Source organism: Pteropus vampyrus, unplaced genomic scaffold (genome assembly GCF_000151845.1).
Source record: "Pteropus vampyrus isolate Shadow unplaced genomic scaffold, Pvam_2.0 Scaffold9, whole genome shotgun sequence".
Classification (NCBI taxonomy): Eukaryota; Metazoa; Chordata; class Mammalia; order Chiroptera; family Pteropodidae; genus Pteropus; species Pteropus vampyrus.
The window spans coordinates 12050537-12071081 of record NW_011888790.1 but is presented as its reverse complement, the minus strand read 5'-3'; the positions used below and the strand labels follow the sequence as shown (position 1 = coordinate 12071081).

At 34.7% G+C, this 20545-nt stretch overlaps 1 protein-coding gene across 2 annotated transcripts in view; it reads right to left on the bottom strand.

Annotated features, from left to right (window-relative positions):
* Positions 1–14247, bottom strand: part of SYT1 (synaptotagmin 1) — a 509772-nt gene extending 495525 nt beyond the window's left edge. For both annotated transcript variants that reach the window (XM_011374713.2, XM_011374721.2), the window contains exon 1: positions 13933–14247. The gene's annotated coding sequence lies outside the window, so the exon portion shown is untranslated. The remainder of the gene's footprint in view (positions 1–13932) is intronic.
* Between the last annotated feature and the right edge of the window lie 6298 nt (positions 14248–20545).

Here is a 20545-nt window from a genome sequence, read left to right as displayed (position 1 = left end):
TTTTACTCTTCTGTAGGTGGTTGATAATATCTGAGAGTTTGTATTCTAAATATTTTTGAGATTAATGAATGACTAACAGATTAAGGACATAATCTTCAACCTTATCCATCACTATGAGAAAACTCACGTGGATCGTAGGGAAGCCCAAAGAATGCATCTGTGCTGGACCACTTGTATGTCTAATTACCTTGCAGGAAAATTCCGTGGTTGATTACATACCCTCACATGTTAGCACAGAATGGCGTCAGAGATATTACCTAGTAAAATCTCCACATCATAAATTAGTGCCAGGTTTTTGTGTTATTTGTTTTTTAACTTAAACACAAAATTCTAAATACTATGTTCAGTCTTTACTGTTTTTGTTTACATAGACTAGCTCTCTATTAGCTACTTTAAAGAAAGAAAAATAATCTATCACATCTGTGTATATTCATCTACTCTACAAGAAAGTTTATCCATAATCCTCAAAAATAAATGCAATGTAGTAACACCATTTCACCAAAAAAAAGCATAATATTTTTAACTGATAGCTATTATAATAGCTATTAACTGAATTCCTCAGAAGGTAGCAGACCAACATGAATCTGTTTGATTGAGAATGGCTAATAACAGCAGTGGTACCTGCTTTAAAAAAAATATCAGTGCAAATTCACACAAAATAACCTATATGTAAATATAGAAAAAACCATAATTTTGGTATGAGAATTCTATTAAATTTCATGCATTTACAGTATGATAATACCTTATATTCAAAATAAGCCATGGCAAGTTCCTGTATATCCATTGAATTATCCTTATATATGCTTAACAGAATTTTAATTGTACTATAATTCTTTAAAAACTGGTAATACTTTTTAAAGAAGTGTGTTCAAACTATAGATTGTTACCCATTAGGAGGTTGGTACACTAGCTTAGTTGGGCATGACCAGTATGTTTTCATAAATTAGAAAAGAAAAAGAGAATTGGAAAATATAGTATCAGTATACGATGCTAGCAAGAAATATTTTATAGAACTTTTGTTCATCTTGTGTATATATGTGCTTGACTGTGTACTGAATTTGGATGTCATTAAAAAATATTGGAACTAGAGATTTAGTGGATTCATTCATTCATTCAATAAACATTCTATAGCATGCTCTCTTTCTACTGTCAGGCACTGGAGAGTCAGAGATGATAAAAAATATTGCAAAATCCTGAAAAACTTGTATTTAGTAGAGTGATCAGATACAGTAAAAATTCAAACACATAGGATATGTAGGATGTAAAAGAGCCTTGGTTCCACGGATAAGGAAATCATAGAGCATATCACTTATTGACCAGAATAGCCCATTATTATACTCTTGCTATTTTCACATATAGGTTGTTTTGTGTAATTCTAGCAAAGAAAACTCCGTTTTTAAAATATGTTACTATCAGAGTATAATGTCTATACTTTTAGGGGAAAAAAGGGGGACATTTAAGATTGACGATTTAATCATCACTTCTTTACTGCTGTATTGAGCGGTGCTGCAGTCTCACAAAAGTTAATATGCCTCTGTAAGCACCTAGTTTACTGTCACTGAGTGACCCAGGTAGACTTGGGTTATTGAGTTCTTGAAACCAGGATATGAAGCTTGAGAGAGGAAAAATAATTTCCGGTTAATGCTATGAGACCTGTGTTGTCTAAATGATAATCAACACAAAGTGACTTATTTCATTATGTTTTCAGCGTTTATTTACTTTTGTTTTGAAATCTAAATTAGAGTTTTGTAGGATATTATCAAATATATACTCAAAAGGAAATTACATTGAAAAAAATCATTATTGTGATAAAAAGCCAAGGTATTTACTTAAATTCAGAGAAATAATAAAATTGGGGGTAGGCCATGTTTTCAACTCCCTTAGAAATGAAGGCAAAAAAAGAAAAGTTATTAAGATTTAACAAAAGATATACAATAAGTGTCTATGGAAAATATGCCATAAGAGAAAAGAAGTTACTCTTCTAAAGATGAAAATACACACCTAAAAGACACCTGAGATTTCATTTTGAAAGTCAGGGTAGAAATAGTATGTATTTAATGATTGTAACCAGAAAACAAGATAAGCATGCAAGCACAGTCTGGAAATGTATTACACAGAAATGAGACACTAGATATACTTAAATAATGTTGAAATTATATGTGATCATATTGTTTTAAGATTTTCCTTAATAATGTTTGCAAATTGTTTTTAATTAAAATAGTAAAGTAAGGCTAAACTCATGAAACCAATATTTTTATGTTTCAGCTACATTTGCCTTTTGTCTCTTCCATAAGTACAGTGGTTCCCCCTTATCCATGGAGTATACATTCAAAGACCCTCCAATGGATGCCTGAAACCACAGATAGTACTGAACCCTATATATACTATTTTTTCCCTATACATACATACCTTTTCACTCAAAGGGAGTACTTTAAGGCTTCTCTTTGGCATTTCCAAATTTAGAGCATCACTACTCCTGCACTCTGGGCTCATTATTAAGTAAAATAAGGGAGACTTGAACACAAGCACTGCAATACAGCAAGAGGCGATCTCTTAACCTAGATGGCTATTAAGTGACTAACAGATGGGGAATGTATACAGCGTTTAGATGCTGGACAAATGGATGATTCATGTTCCAGGTGAGACGGTAGGAGACAACATGAGTTTTCATTATGCTACTGAGATAAGCGTGCAATTAAAAACTTATGGATTGTTTATTTCTGGAACATTCCATGTAATATTTTTGAACTGCGATTGACCATGGGTAACAAACCATGGAAAGCAAAACTGTGGATAAGGGGGAATTACTGTAGAGCAAACTCATTCCCACTGCAGAGCTTCCACACTGGGGATTTCTTCCATCTACAATGCTCTTCCCCTGATATTTACATAGCAGGCTTCTTTTTTATGTCTAAACTTACATATTTTTGGTTAACCAGAGTCCCTACTGTTGCTTTGTTTTATTAGCCTATTTTATTATTTTATAGCATTTCTCACTATTTGACACTGCCTTAGTTTTATTGTCGTTGTTTTTGTTTTTCTCTACTTGTAGAATGCAAGGCCCCTAAAAGCAAAGAATTTGTTTGCTATGTTTGCTTCTGTATTCCCAGCATCCAAAACAGTACTTGGCATGTAATAGGCACATCATGGTACTTACTGAACAAGTACGCTGTTCCTAAATAATTCCCTTTCAGTTTGGGGTACAACAAAGAGAAAATGTAGTGTTTTTGTGCAAATTTATTCTGTTGCATCTACAGCAGTAATATATAGTTTGGGCAATTATAAAAGAAAACTTTAAAACTCCCTGAAATAACACTACCAACACAAAACTAACAAAAAATTGAAGTACTGACATATATACATAGGTGGCCCTGTATCTATCTTCGGTTGTCTGCTCTCAGCTCTACTGAGCTAAGAATCTAAAAATCCTCAAGTCCTAGAAATTATCTTCCCACTGCATTAAAAAAGAAGCCAAAGCAATAAGGCAAAGACCAACTAAAGTTAAATTATACTTAATTCAGCTCTCAGCCTCTGCTATTCAGCCTTTTCATATTGGTATAGTCATAATGGTAGTTAAATTATTGAATACTTCCACACTTGTTTATAAACACCCATTGCTTCGAGCCTTCTGAGCGCCGCTTCTTTTCAAATCAACTACCATGGATCTTTCTCTAGAATTCCCTGGATTTTCTCTTGACCCATCAGCTAAGGGGTTAGTGTCTGGAACAATAAGGGGCCTACTCCAGCATTAAAGGTAGCCAGCATCCTTTCTGATGGGTCAGTGCCCATACCTTATCAGCTAGTAGGCATTTGTTGCTTTTAACTGTTCTAAATCTAACAATTTTCCTTCTTGTAACAGCAGAAGTCTTCTATGTAGTTGAGTGATGCTATGTCCAACTTTCTAATCCCTAGATTACACAAAGCCCTGCTTAGAAAAACATATTTCATAACCTTTACCATAGTGATGGGTCCAGGGCAAGTAACTCAAGTTGTTCTAATCAAGTTTATAAATTTTGGAGGGGGAAAAAAAGAAAAAAACAACTCTTACTTTACATGGTTTCTTGTATAAGCCTGTAGTCACTGGAAACATTTTTTACCACTGTAAAGAAAGAATCTGACTCTAAATAATGATAGAGTAAAAGTATAACTAAGATGGCAGGTGTGAAGTGGGTAGAAGTGGGAAATGATAGGCCTGGCTCTCATCATATGGTTTGATTTCCCATTTCCAGCTAAGACCAGATACAGACTAACCCTGAGCTTCGTGGCAATTTGACCTCTATAATCCCTTTTCTTTCTTAAACCATTTTGAGTAAGGTAGCATTTAAAAGAGTTCTTGACCAGTGCGGGGGGGGTGTGGCGGGGAAATAGGAGTGGGGCAGGGGCAAGGTGGTAGAATCTGCAATTTATTAACAGAGTACCAGACAATTTGCAAACATTATTACATTTTCCTTCCTGGTGAAATGAAAGTTTTAGTAGTAGAATATCCTCCTGAAGCTCACCATGTCAGAGTAGGTATCTATATCAGGTCCAAGTTTCATGCTTCGATCACATTTCAATGATGGTTATTGACTAAAACTATGAACTGGATAAAGTTTGCCAATGACTCTTCAATACCTTTAGATAACGTCTACCTTTTTGTCACCATCTGTTCCTCTTCTTCTGCCAGTGAAGAGCTTAATGATTATATTACTTAATGGTTGAATATTGGCTTTGTACATATAGACTGCTTGGGTTTGAAATCACATCCTACTACATAAGAGATGTGTGACACTGGCAAGTTACTTCTTTCCCACAATTTTTTTCACTTAAAAATTATAGATAAATTAGTACCAATCTCATAAGGTTATCGGGACTATTAATGGAATGAAGCAAGGAAAGAACATAATATGATTACCCAGTGTTTGTCAAAAAATCTCAATAAATACCTATCTAATGCTCTAATTAATTTTTGTATTCTTTCTACAAGCTATTCCCAATTAAAAGTGCCATTTAGTTCTATAAGATCAGCTAGAAAATAATTATGTTAATCCACATTGCTGTGTGTATGGCTATAGACAATTACTCCCAACGATTTTTGAGTCTTAACACAAAAAATTGCCAATTATTGTACTTTACTCTTATGGTGAATAGTAAATGGGGCTTGGATATGTTCCCTGCTTAGCCCTCTCTACCTTGGAATGGAAGAAAAAAAGCATCAGTAGAGTCAAGTTCCCTTAATGTTAGGTTCAGGAAACTGGGAAGTTATGTACATGAACACCAATGAGAAAAATGAGAGATGAGGTTGGAAAGCTTCTAGTAAGGGTATGACACACATTGTTCCAATCACATCTCTGTGTACTAAAGGAAGTGACTTAGGACTATATAGTTTACAAATAAGGAAACCATTGAGAAGACATCTAATATCACAGTGATATAGCAATGACTAAAGGCCAACTTAGCCTGTTACTCAAGCTTAATGACTTCTCTTACAGTTTAGAAAGCTGTTCCTTGAATAATTTTAAAATACAAATATAATATATTTCAGTAGAGTAACAGAAGTAATGACAGTACATTAAAATGTCCTTTTCTTTTCAATAAGAATAAAGACTATCTATCCAATATTCAGTGATTATGTTAGATTTTTTGGCGGGGGGAGGGTAAGAAGTAGTAAACTAGTTTTTATATATCGAGAGAATTAAAAGAAATACTTCTTTTCCTTTATTAAATGCTGTGGTGTTATGATTCTATAAGTGAAAATTATAAAAGGCTTCTTAAATGTGTAATTGCAGTTAGGTAACTGCTGAATCTCCTTTACTACATCTATAAAATGAAGAACTCTTCATTACAAAAATCAAATAAGGTAATATAATTTTTAAAAAATATAGTACTGTACAACTGTCATGAAAATAATGATTTGATATCATTGGAAGAGCAAATTGTAGAGAAAAAAAGGTCTCTAATAGTACATGCCATTTGTTTGGTCTTTTAAAAATTATTATTCTCTCTGCAATTAATTTTGCTCTACAAATTACCAGTAAGCCAGTCTTTAAGAACTTAAAAAACTTTCAAGTCATGGAACATTTCATTTAAGTGTACCAATTACATAAACAAAATAGAAGGCTGCTCTCTTATTTATTTATATATGTTTTGTGAAGCTAATCTAAAATGTATGAAAACTAAGAATTAAATTTCTTGGTTATTGACACAAAAATAAATCCAGCAAGTAGAGATTAGTATGGAGCCTAGAGTACCAAGCTCCTTAGTAATTCAATAGGCAGATAATTTATTAAGATATAGAAAAGAAGATTAAAAAAAGGAAGAATAAGAGGAAGTTAGAAAAGGAAGAAAATGCAAGGACAGAAAGACAATGCAAGAAAATTACTATATTACTCTTTTAACCAGAAAGCTAAACAAATTTCTTCTACTCTGGCAGTGAGTAGTAATATGCTTCAAAGTATACAGGTCTAAAAGTCCAGAGGTCAAGAGAAGTAAAACTACTGTCTATTCAATATATAAATGATGAAATATTCTCAAAAATGTAGCAGAATTTGTCTACTCCACTTTTTCCTGAAGTAGTCAGCTCTCTATTAACATCGGTATTCATTTTGTAGTGTCTAGGAGTAATTCAGAAAGTATCTGATTCTCCTAAAGTAAGAAAAGTAATAAAATGAATAAATAAATAAAAAATAAAAAACTTGTATATTAAGTATTATATTTTTTTATTTGGTCTCCCCCAACCCCCATCACTACCACCACTATTTAAAAGCAATGCACTTCAGATAAGGGGGTATATAAAAAAAATGAATAAAAATAAATAGATAGATAGATAGATAGATAGATAGATAGATAGATAGATAGATAGATAGATAAATACAAGAAATGCAGTTTTGGTTAATTTAGGAGTACGTTGGCTTTTTGTTGAAATTTTACTTCCTTGCAATATTAAACTCAGATGTATCTCAAGGTGATTGCTTGGCTTTTTAAAATTAACTTTATAATTTAGTAAAAACACTAAAAAGAGACATATTACTTGTAATGTCATGTTGTTAACTAAGTTTTTAGCATAAGAATTTCCTGAACACAGACAAATAACACTCAAGCACTTTTAGGCATTTATAATAGTCTGGTTTATATAAATTTAAATATAAAACCTGTGGCCTTGAATTCTGGACATTGGTTAAAATAGGATGGTGATGTCAGTCTGTTTACAGAAAAGATTCTGATGCTTTAGAAATATTCTCTAATGCCCAATGGTTCACTTTATTCATTCCTCAAATCTGATGAAAATGCTTGGGATTAGGCAGAAAGCCAGCTTCGTAAACCAGGACCTGGCAGACACTCCAAGTGAGAAACAGATTCAGTGTTTTGCTATCTTGTCTTTCTCCTGAGAAACTGTGTTAACTTTTTTTCTTAATAATCTTGCTACCTCAAAGCCTGCTTGCTAGAGGAGCTCAGCTAGGCCTTAGTGACCTGTTTGTTATACCACTGTCCTTATTTCAAAGGCTATAGAGTCATTTGTCTGAAAAACATTTGATTACTTTTTTCCTCATAAATAAGCAATTTCTATATTTCATAGGTAAAGAATAAGGACCTAGCCATTGTTTATATTGCTTAGAATATTGGGGTGCAGTACATCATAAGGAAAAAAATACACTCAATTGGCTCTCCTCAAGTAGAGAGCAAAATACTCTAAATTGGCATTTTAGCGAGCGTAGTCTGCTGCTGTAAATGCTAAGCTATTGTTTATACTTACAGTAACTCTCACATAAAATTATGTTTGACAATGGATTATTAGTAATCCATTCTAAAAGGAACCTTATGCATGTTTCACAATAATAACCGGAGATTCCATAGAAAAACAAGCCAGTCCTCAATGATCTGTGATGATGAGAATGAGGCATGTGAATGTCTGCGTGGCTTCATAACAAGACAGAGGTGGATTTGGGAAGTACTAAAGACAACCCAAGAATTTGAAATTCTTTCTAATGATTATTTCAGTTTCATCCACTACTGTAAATTGGTTAAAAAAAAATTATACTGATTCATGGTTTAACAACCTCATCTTTTGCTTACATCATTTGTGAGTAATCAAAAGAAATTCCATGAAAGAAAGGCTATTTTATCAACTATCCTAAAACCTATATAATAGTCAACATCACATTTTTAAGTATTAATACTAAGTTTCGTATAGCTGTCTGCATTTTGTCTGAGTCTTTTCATGTGTTTTTGCCTTCCTGATGATGAAAATATGCCGACGAATCTCAAAGTAGTAATTAGTAAATCCAATTACCTGCTTCAAAGCTAAAGTGAGGTCTGGGGTGATGAGCAAAGAGGCTGGCCCAGAAAGGAAATGGGCCTTAAGTAAAAACAGGAGGCTGTCCTCTGGAGGCCACACCCAGGCAGCTCTCACTGGAGGTGTGAGGTGGGTTTGCCTGATTTCCCCTCTATTTCCATGTGACTGAGGAGATGGTTGTACTCTGGGAAGATGTGGGAGAAAGATAGAATTTCTCATTTAAGCAATTGCAATAGAAGAATATCTCACATTTAAATAATCCTCAGATTCTATTTGTGTTTAAGTGCCTACATGCATTTTATCTTTGATTGACTAGTTGAATTATTTAGAAAGAAAAAGAAAACATTTATCTATTGCAGAAAACAACACACAATTCCGTTTACTCATATAATGCCCTTTGGAAAAAATAATAATTATACAAACTCTAAATACATTAGAATTATGAGCAAAGCTACATTTCACAAATAGAGAAACAGGTTCACTGGGATAAGGTAAGACCACATTTCAGTACCATATCTAGATTTGGTTAACTGAATATTTCAACAAAAAATGAATTCCTAACTGAGGCCCTTAGCTAAACATCTTAGAACCAAAGGTTACTGTAGCTAGGTTTTAATTCAGTATGTGCGATGAAATGTTGTCTGACAGGGCTGTTAGGAAATTTTGGAAATTACATCTGAACCAAATAGTTTCACCAGATTCTTATACTAGCTGACAAAGCCATTCTCATTCTACATGGAAATTTTCCAGCTCCCATTTTGTACAGACAACTAAGAAATAGAAGCACTTATTATCTTCATCTATCTGCTTTACAATTTTCCAGAGCTCTTTAACAAACTGATGCCCTATGTGTATAATTAATATGTTCGTACTACATGTGAGACCAATATATATTAATGGCCAGTATTTTTTTCTTTGTATCTCCACAATAGCAGTAACTTAAAAAGATGAACTTTGACCTCCCTCATTTACATTACTCATAAATTGTGAAAACCAGTGTGGCACATCCCTTCCAAGCATTGAATGTATTAGTAGAGACCAAACAAGCCCAAAGAGAATCAGAAATAATTCAAAACAATTAGAACTTGTGGTTTAACTAAATATTAAAATCATTAAAAAATTACAGAATAATTTTAAAAATCTGCTTTGCATTTTTCAAAATTGGGACAGAACATTCATTTCTAACACTCACAAATGTGCTATTTTTATTCTAAATCAATTTTTGTTTTAGAAATCTCTTAAACATTGTTTTTAAATTAAGGAAACATTTTAAAAAGAGGCTTCCTTGCAATAGGACCTCTAGAATTATATTTAAAACTAAAGAATAGCATTTTTAGTGCTTACTCTTTCTACAATGTAGCAATATTTCCCATTGTACACATTAAAAGTTGTTTCTTTCATAAGTAAAACATCAAAGGTTAAAGTTTTATTCATGTATACAGCAAAGGACAGTATGCTGTCTTACAATAGATGGCATAAATATATTTGCAATATATTTTTAAATAAATTTACTTTTCTATTACTCACAAATACGAGTAGAATGCCCTGCTATCGCAGTTTATTTTATAGTCAATAAAAAAGTAGCTCTTCAAGAACTCTCTTAAAATGACAGAGAAGCTGAAAGAAAATTGTTTTCCTTGGATTGGAAGGATTAAATTCCTGCTTTAAAATAATGGTCACACTTAATGGAGAGGTTTGAATCAAGTTTACAAAATATTATGAAAAAGTATTGATCATTCATAGAGGAATTATCAAAGATACCAATCTATACTCCATTACCTGAAAAAGCAATGATAATTAGATCATTTAATTATGTAAAAGATTAAGAACAAGTTTACCTTTATGCAAGCATTGAAAGAAACACTTGATAAAAGCCTTAGAAAGACAGAAACTTTATCATCCTGTTATATCCAAATCATGTAAAAATATGATTTAGTCTTATTTGTTATCTGTGTATAGGAGTGCGTTTTTCGGTACTGAAAATTTTTTTTCAGCCATGATTCCTATAAAAATCACTTCTTCCCAAAGCCATAGAAGGGCTGTTTAAAGGGAAATAATTAGACCCCCCCCCCCATTAACTTTGCCTCTGGATATTCCCAGCCTTTCAATCAAAGAGCCATTAAAAGTATCCATATGACACCATCATCTTTCTTTGAATGGTACTTTTTACAGGAGTACTCCCTAGTTTCAGCAGATTATAGGCTACTGTCCATTAGTTTCTAATCCTTTTAGAAAATTTTCATTATATATATATATATATATATATATATCCTTAAATATTAGTTGAAAATAATTTATTTAGACTGCCACATACTTTATGCTTATTTAAATAGCTTTGGTCAATTTTAATGGAAAACAGATTCAGCTAGAAAGCGACTCTTATACAGTAAACTTTTGATTCAGATGTATTTATGGCAGGCAAGTCATTTAAGTTTTTTTTTAAGTCACAAGTGTATTAGATATTTAATTTTAGAAAGCATTATTTTCTTAGCAAGACTCACACCTACATAATTCAACGGCAGAGAGTCTAACTTCATTCTTGGTTTCCTATAATATTAGACCAAATTTGCTCCATTATGTAATCAAACTGTTTTGTTTGTTTGTTTTTCCTCCCCCAAATTATTTAATCACTACTGTTAGGAAAATAAATATCATATTCCAATTTGGAATTAATGGTATCTCTTCTTGGCTGTTGTATAAACTGGAAATTATAAGAGCTATAAGTACTGCAGGCTCACATAAATGTCTATCTTAAGTGTGAGTTCTTTAAGGTTACATGACTCCAAAAACTCGTTTTGGAAATTTACTCTAAGTTGATTAAAATACTGGTCTCAAAAGAGATGAATTGATATTATATCCATGGTGTCATTAGGCTAACAGGAAGTTCAAATTACATTTCTAACACATTTTGCATTTTATTAATCTTCTAGTTAATTTGGCAAATATAAATGATTACATTCTAGTTTTATTTCAAGTTAACACCAAGTCTAATATGCAAATCTTATAACGTATATACCATGTTAATTATTTTCATATAACTATCTGATAATTTGACTGGAGAGAATAACTAATATTCTCCATTATAAAATGAAGTTCAAAACTACTCTACAACTCTTCATTGTGTAGTATTTTATGGAATTAGTATTTTAGGATTTCTCCTGTATACTAGCAACCTTTACTTCTGATAAAAATAAGTTAAAGTCTAATTACCGTATTTGCTCTGAAACATTAATAAGATTTGCAAAGATATTCTTTTAAATGGAGAAAAGATTATATAAAATTGTTACACTAGAACATTTTCTGGGATGACAGGTAATAATTTAGTCTTTTCTCAATCCATTCACTACATATTGGAATTAGTTTTGACTTCCAGTATATATAAAGACTTAATTTTACGGAAGTATGTGAAAAACGAAATACTCACATAAATCTCTTTTATGTGTCATTGCTATAATTAACATTTGTAAAGAGTCAGAAAATAAATGTCATAAACCAAGAAGCTTAAACTTTACCTTTCCTAAGATAGTGGAGAAATAAGCTAACAAATTCTTATTTTGCTCACACAGAAAAAAGTTGGTTTCCTTTTTTGGTACATCTTTTCATGTCTAAACTTGTTAATTCAGTTGTATACACATGAGGCAATTAAGCGATTGTCCTTTTGTCCTTGTAACCAAAAGGTGGCACCTCTAAAAATTAGAGTTAGCTTTCGACAGAGAAGCTACATTAAAAAGGAAAAAAGCCTTTAAATGTCAAAGCCCTAGAAAGAAGGTTTTGTTTCGTGACTCTAGGTAATTCTATTTAGGCAGAAGAGACAAATGCTTCAAATGGAAAATGGTTGAGAAAACAATGTTCATTACATGAATGAAACCAGCTCTTTTCTAAGTTGGTGTATAAACTTATACACTGGGTATATGATAAAATAAATAAATAAATAAATACTTTCTGGAGTGTATAGATTAGTGTGGAAGATCAGGAAGAGTTGAGAAAGAAGACATGTAGAAAAATATGTAAGACTTGGCATTTCCTCTGATAAATCAAAGGAAAGGCTTTATCTGGACACTAGCATCTGCTAGCTTCTCTGCACTCATGTAAGACCTACTTGGAATGCTTTCCCATTGTATTCAACTAGGCACTTCTCTCCACCTCCTCCCATCTGACAGTTTCACTTAGCTGTCTCTGATGCATAATAGGAAAGGAAAGCTTATATCATTGATGATAGAATTAGAAATTGCTGAAGCTGCCGTCAAGGCTTTGTCCAACAAGTACCTTTTACTTAACCTATTATGCAGGCAGCCAGAGAACGTAGATGTTCTGATATTTTACTCTTTCCTAAGAACAAAAATATTTCCCCTTTAAGATTTTTTAAAATTTGATGCTATCTTCCTACCATTACTTTCTAAACTTTATCCTAATACAAGAGAATTATTGGCCAACTGAGCTTCCATATATCTTCTAAATGGGACACTGAAACTGTATAAATATCATGTTTACATCTAGTAAATGTTCTTATTAAAAGAAAATAAGGCAAGTCATGAATATGATATTCAGGCAATCGAATGCAAACATATAGGAGAAAGGTAGAATGAAATGACAGTTCATACACAAATGTAGCTTTAACGCAAAAGTTAAACCATTGCTTTATTTCACCAAAGAGTTAATATTCAAGAAAGTGAAAATCAACATGTACACAAAGCTAACTAGATTAGCTTTCTCAAAGTAGAAATTCAAGACTCCTGATAATACTGGTGTCACTCACAAATGTTTGAAACTTTACATTTTTACTTTTTTTTTTTTTTTTGGTCCCCAACATAAAGGCCATACCAGAGAACCTCAAAGAAAGTAATAATCTGTTTTTAAATTTTTTCTTTGCTCAAGAAGCATCTCAAAGTTCAGACAGTTCCACTGATGAGCAACACCAAATAGCCCCACAGGACAGATGGAAACAGAAAAAGTCAGATGGTTGGCACTTAAAAACAACAGCAATTAAGCAATTGAATGTGGGTTGGATCAGTGGTTTATTTTTGTTCCATTGGAACGAATCAAGTGAGAGACATAGCCTCTTTCAAGGAGGAGATCAAGTCAAAGTTGATGCTTTCCCTCTCTGACAGCCCCCGCTGGATGACTTAGCTACTCTCTTTATTCAGTTTAATTGCTTTCTGTACTCTAATTTCCACAGAGGTTGTATTCTATTTTGTTTTTCTTTCCCCTCGGGCAGGAAGAAATCTTTCTCCTTTCTTCACTACCCCTGTCTTTCCTCTGAGAAAAGGCAATCCTCTCCAGGAGGAGAAAGAAACCCTGTGCGTGCTTAGGATGGGAGGAGGGTGAAAACGAAAAAGAGACTGAGAAAGGGGCGGAGGGAGGTATGAGATTGGGATGGGGGATGGAGGAGAGAGAATGAGAGAAGGAAAGACGGAGCAAGAAGATGGGGGCTGCCCAAAACCAACTCCAGGCTCTAAATCACGGGCGCTGTGCAAAGTGCTTTTCCAGGAGATGCACATGTGGTCTCATTATATTTCTCACAATAGGCCACCCGGGGCTCCCTCCCCAAGTCCCAGTCTCCCACCACCAAAACCCAAGTGTACTGAGAACACAATCTTGCAGACGGATTCAAGCAAATAGGCGCCACCGAGGTGGCCGCACCGCCAGTCCCGCTGCCTTACCTGGAGGGAAGACTAGGAGGTGGTGCCGGTCTCAGTTCCCACTGCTCTCCCTGGGCGGACCGTGCGAGGCACACACACGTCCTCTCGCTGCCTCTGTTCTTGGAGGGGCAGCCTGCAACACAAAAGGGGTGTGTGGGCGTGGGTGTGTGGGAGGTTTTACAGGGCCACCAGCTGGTCCCAGCTGGCCGCCCCCACCCTACACACACCCCTTTGGGGCGCTGAGCCCCCCTTTCAGCTGAGGACCACCCGAGGGGGCTTGCCCGGGTGCAGCCTCAAGTTGCCGCTGCTAAGTCCTGCTGCTGCTGCTGCTGCTGCAGGAGGAGGAGGTGGAAAGACACTGGGGGCAGTACTCGGTCTAGAGCATCCCCACACTGCAGCTTCTCCAGGAATCCCTCCAGTGAGGAGGCGGCCGCCCATCATTTCCCAGCCCTGGCCACCTGATTGGTTCTACCTCGGGTACGCTGAGCCAAGGAGCCAATCCGGGCGTACTAATAATAGGTGGATCCGCTCAGCTAAGATCGCCCATCCCAGTTCTGTTAGTGTCTCTCCATCCCCACAGCGGACAGGGACCTGAAGAGGGGGGTTGAGGAGGGTTGGGGGAGGGAGATGAACCAAGTGGGGGACAGATCCCAAGGGGACGCAGTGAAGGGCATCCGATATACCCTTTGGGTAGGCGCAGGGATGCCCCGCAACCTGTTCGGCGAGCCCTATGCACAAGAGACAGCACAACACAAAGCTATTTTCTTTCTTTCTTTCTTTCTTTTTCTTTCTTTCTTTCATTTTTTTTTTTAACTTTCAATCAAAACCTGCCCTGATACTGAGCATGCCCAGACTGCAACAACGCCCTAGGAGTTCTGATGTGTGTGGGTTCGCACGCTGTGGGCTTTTGAAAAGGTGGGAGCGGAGAAGGAGAGGCAGAAGTTTGTCTTTGGCCATTTGACCGGATGGAGTTGTGAAAGCAGAGCAGGACGGGAACATGAAAGGATTCCACAGGAGTGTCCACAAACTGAGCCACAGGGAGTGGGCCCTCTTGGCTATTCGAGATTAACAATATCGTTCTGCAAAGGTTCGGGGGTGGAACCAGGAGTAGAATAATCTCAGCCTTACTAGATGCTTGGAGACTTTTCCTGAAGGGTGCTGTGGATCAGAGATGCTGGGAAAGCTCGGTCCCGTAGGTGGGGCCGGGGAGCGCGACTCCACCCAGCCGCAGCGGCTGTCAGGCAGTGGAGAGTGCACTGGGAGTTTCCACCGCAGTGACCAGTAAGTTTGTGGACTTGGGTCGAGTGCAGCATTGTTGGGGATGCTGTTTCTGCCAGCCTCCTCCCCCACTCTCTCCACCCCTTGCCAGCACAGTGACGACTAAAGCGTGGGTTCCCGCCCTCCTTCCTCTCTTTCCCCCCAACGATTCTGCTCGGAAGTAAGAAGCTTTTCCCTTGTGAGAGCGGTGCTGACCTGATTGTCTCTAAGCTCTAGAGCAATTTATAGCTTGGTAATACTGAGAGATACCGAACTGAAGTTCAGCGGGTGGGGGAAGGAACGGAGAGCTAGGCGAGGGGCGGGAGTGGAACCTAGCTCCAGATAGGAGCAAGTCCATTCTCTGCTCCACAGGTGAAAGATTTTTAAAATGCAAAGTAGTATTTCCCTTTCTCACTCACTGACCTTGTTTAATGGCCTTTGAACCTCTGATTTGTTTTGCTTAGAAATCCTAGCAGTTTGTGTAAACTTGATCAATAGCTACAAATAAGAACTTTCTTAATTGGGTTCTTTATTTTACTGAGATTATCATGGCATCTCAGGTAAGGAAATAAATAGCTATCTCAATTCCCCAAACCTATCCACTTTGAACTGGAGTTTCATTAACATTGGTTTGCAAAGGTAACTGTAGCAAGAATTCAATTAACAGTAACACATTTCTTCAAGTTTTAATTAAATCCCTCCTATTTATGTAATGTTTAAGATTAAAATCCTTACTCTAAGTATAGGGAAAAAAGACAACATTGATATAAACTAATACTTTTAATGACAAATAATTACATATTCACTGAACTTGTATTTCATGTAAATATTTATCTTGCATTTTCTAAAATGTTCTTGAAATCTTATTTTACAATAGTTTCATAGATGGAGAAAGGAGATAACAAATGTTAGTTTTAAATCAATTTTAAGTACTTGATAAAGAAAAAGGAGGAGAGAGGAGGAAAAGTAAAAGAAGAATCAATTGCTTCTTAATAGTTTTCCAATAAATGTCTTTCTATGATAAATTACAATATCCACCTAATAAATATCTTTATTCTAAATATACTTCTAGGACACTGTAGATTCCAATAATTAAAAACTGGATGTTTTAATAGTTGTATCCAGTAGCTGCATGTAGAAACAAACTTATTTTAGAAGAAATAAGTAGACTATGAATCCAGATTAGTCATCTCTGTTCCAGACTCTGATCCTATCATCAAAATTTTAGCTAGTTTCTCTTTCTGTCTATCCAACAATCACTCTTCTCCTATCCAAGAATCACTCTCTTTGTAGTCAAAATCCTAGACAACTTCATCGGTATTAGATGTTTGTATCTCAAAGTTCCTTAAGGGAGACTGCTGACATAAGACATGGGTTTTACATGTATATTATAATTTTCGAATAGCATTTCTGTTCATGAATATTAAGAAGACTTTACTCGCATACTGGATGTAGCTAGTTATTGCAAGACTAAGATTTTTATTCTTTCTCCTACTCTGTGTGATCCCCAAGTTCAAGGAATGGGCTGAATACCTCCTCCTGGTCCTACTGAGTTGACACATCATACTTTTCTGTTGCAGAGAGTGTATATCATCTCTTTGCCATTTATAGAAGACTCATCTCAATTAAAAGAAAAATCAGGTCAACTGTTCTTTGTCTCTCTTGATCCCATTTCTTGGGTACTTTTTAATCTAAAATTTCTATATCTTATGCTATGGAGATTTAACTCATTCTCTAATTGTGTGGTATTTTTAAAGATTGCTCTTTCCAAAACTGTTTTTATCTATTTTGCTTAATGTTTTTTTTTTTTTTTGCTTAGAAAATCCACTTTTGTTAGATTTTCCTTCACAGTTTTGCTGATTCAGATCCCATTGTCATCATTATTTTCTTTATTCCTTTTTCAATGGATTCATCTATTTACAACTTTAATGTTCTCTTTCCCATCTATTTTAGGCTACAGAATCAGAATAGAAATTAAATTGGATTGGGGCACTGAGGAGAAAAGTGTGTCTTATGGCAAGAGTGGGAATTAGAGACTTTAGAATTAAGAAATTCATTAAGTGCAAATTTAGCCAAAGTTTTCTGTAGACTGCAAAGAACACATGAGAGAGGTATCAAGAAAATTCTCTATGTTGGTTGAAAAGTTTCTATATTCTAGTTGATCAATATAATTAAAGGGTTCCATTTAATTAAGACTCTCATGTATCATTAAACTTTATATCTTTAATAACTACCCTAGTTGTCTGGTAAAATCTATTCGTAAGTGTCATTACCTAGAGTTGTGAAAAAAATGAAAAAAAAAATTTCTAATTTTTGCCTATTATTTGTATAGATTTATATCTTATTCTTTTTAATCTATATATATTCTGCCATTGCCTTTCACAATCTAGCCTTTCACCCACCCCCTTTACGGAACAGACAGTGGATTGATTATATGTTTGTTTTCTGAGGCGAGAATTTGGTAGAACTTCAGCTTCATGACTAACGTACAAGACCTTTTCCAAGTGTCAGTTTTCTCATCTATATTAAGTACATAATGACACAACATATATCCTTAGGTTTTGTGCATGTGTGTGCGTGTGTGTGTGTGTGTGGATTAAGTAAAGCTGTGCATAACTGCTAGTTCCGAGCACAAAGCAAGGGCTTAATTATATTAATCATTATTATTATTTTATCATTATTGTTGCTGCTGCTACTATGACTTTTTTTTTTTTCAGATTTCTAAGAGATTGGATTTTCATGTATCATCTAATCAATTTAAACCGACAGTGAGGTATATTCACAGTACGCTCTCACCTATAAGCACTGAAGTTAGAAAAAAGTTCATCCATGTTATGAAGACTTGTTAATACATAAAATACCAATAGTCATCTATCATACATGTGTTGGTACTAGACTGTAATCTTCTAGGAGATGATTTGATTTTTAGAGAATTCACTTAAATATTGTTTTTTTCATTAAATTTTAGTTTCTACTTCTAAAATTAAGAAAAATCTAATTCTAGTGCTAAAAACATCATGAACACTGATGTTTTTGTTTTCTAGCAAACAAATGGAGCCATCCATTTTGGTTTCCCTTCCACTTCTCTCTCTCAAGATAACTTAGTCTGGCAGTACCGTTAATCATTTTATAGTCAATTCATAAGAAAAGTATCAGAGCTTTCTGTATCAGAATCAGATAAAGAAAAATTAACCACAGGTATTTTTAAACTGAACACTCACACTGTAAAATAAAGAGAATCTAGAATGGAGAGAGGGGAAAAAAGAAAATGAATACAGATGGGAGTCAAATCTCTAGGGCAGAGAGTAAGAGCCCTATAATTGAACTACGATACTTTACAATTTCCAAAGAAAAGAAAATAAAGAGCTAGCAGTATTCAATGTGGCTTTACAAAAGCCTTTTCTTAAAGTTATGGCTAAGAAAATATTAGAAATGAAAAGGAGGACAGTGACTCAAAAAGTAATATACTGTGTCAGGCTGTTGAGGTTAGCAAGGAAAATATTGTTTAGGTGAATCTATCTCAAGGGCAAAATAAAAGTAGTTTGAGCTAATGTTAGCCAAAGGTCTTAGAAAGAAAACAAATGATATATCTTTCAAATACTCTAACATACAAGAAATATACTATGGTGAAAATAAGTGCACGATTAAATTATATATTAATTCTCTTTAAAATCAGAGGGAAGATTTCTATTTAATTGAACATATCAAGAATCATAGTTCAACTGCTTCATTCAATCTATGTTGGAAAAGTGTCCAAAGAGATTAATTCACTTACTGAAAGTCATAGAGATAGTTAAGATAGGGCGGGGCCAGGGACGGAAAATATTTTGTTTTCAATGAACTAAAATGTTCTAATAATATCATTTAAAGAGAAGAGTGACAGACCCCTATTTCAAAATTTGATTCTGGAATAGTCCTTAGTATTCTGATTGTGGGCAGGAAAGATACAGATAGGTCTGTTTTATTCTACAACTCTCCTGGGAGGCTTTTCGCAGAATGGATTATATGGGTGTGGTTCTATAATTTATATGCATCTGTTTGTTCTTAATTCACCTAACACTAAATTAAGCATCAGAAATTAATAGACTTTTGAAGGAAAGAAATTCATTTGTTGGATACTGAACCAAAAGGAAAGATAAGAACACCAGGTTCTCTACATCTAGTCCTGGCATAAAAGTCTGTCATGGACCTGGGCACCCTTCTCTTTTGGATATTTAAGACTTTGGACAAAGGTGAACAGTGGGGTTTGGGGTGGGTGAGTGATTGGTCTCTTGATCTATGAGTGTGCTTCTTTCTATTCCAGGTAGTTAGGGCTGATTGTGGGTACAATGATAATGATATCTCCTAGACTAGAGTTGGCCTTCTGTGTGTCCCTATGTATTCTATCTTAAGCAGAGATGAAGGAATAGATTTGGATACCAGGAAGACAATGAGATGTAAATAGTCACAAACATTTTTGAGAAAACAGACAGAAATATTAAGTAATTTCTCCAGTATCACACAGCAGGCAAGTGCTTCACCTTTTACATTTCGACTCCCAAGACTTGACAATCTTAATAGACATTTAAGATGTATTCAAAATAACTGACTATTTCAAGGACTTCGATCCTACTCTAGTAGGCTCCAGAAATATAAAGTAACTTGATAGATTCATGTAGGAATAGCTTAAATAACATTTATTAACGTAATTGTCTTATTGACACCAAGGGAAATGCATGAAACTAGAACAGGAACATTTTGCCAGCTACTCTCCTTAATAAATGAGGTTACTGAGTTTTAGCTGATGGCTTTAGAATTCTCTGAGATTTTCATTATGAAATAGTATGAATGCCTTAAAAGTTATTAATGAAGCCACCATTATAGCCACCATCCAGCTTCAGAAATTAAGGATGAAAAATTCTTTGCCATCACCCATTTGTTCTCCCACATCTAATATGCCTTCTTATCTATACCGCTGAAGTAACCACTATCATGTATTTTGTGTTTACCAGTTTTACCACATATGTATCTCTAAAAATATTATTTTCAGCTTTTTCTATTTTTCAAGTTTTTATAAATAGAATCATGCTATAATATATGTTTCTCCAACTCACTTTTTTTAGTTTAAGAGTAAGTTTTATGATTTATTCATGTAACTCATACACTATATTCAATTTATGAATATATCATTGTTGTTACCCATTCTTCTGTCTATAGATAGTTGCACTGGTTTTGATTATGTGCTATTACATACAGTACTGCTATGATCACTCTTATACATATCTTTTGTTCTACATGTGCACAAGTTTCTCTTGAGTATACACCTAGGGTAAGAAATGGATCTAGGTTTTGTAGATCTGAAATTTTACAATTTAGGAACCTCATTTAAAAAAAAAAA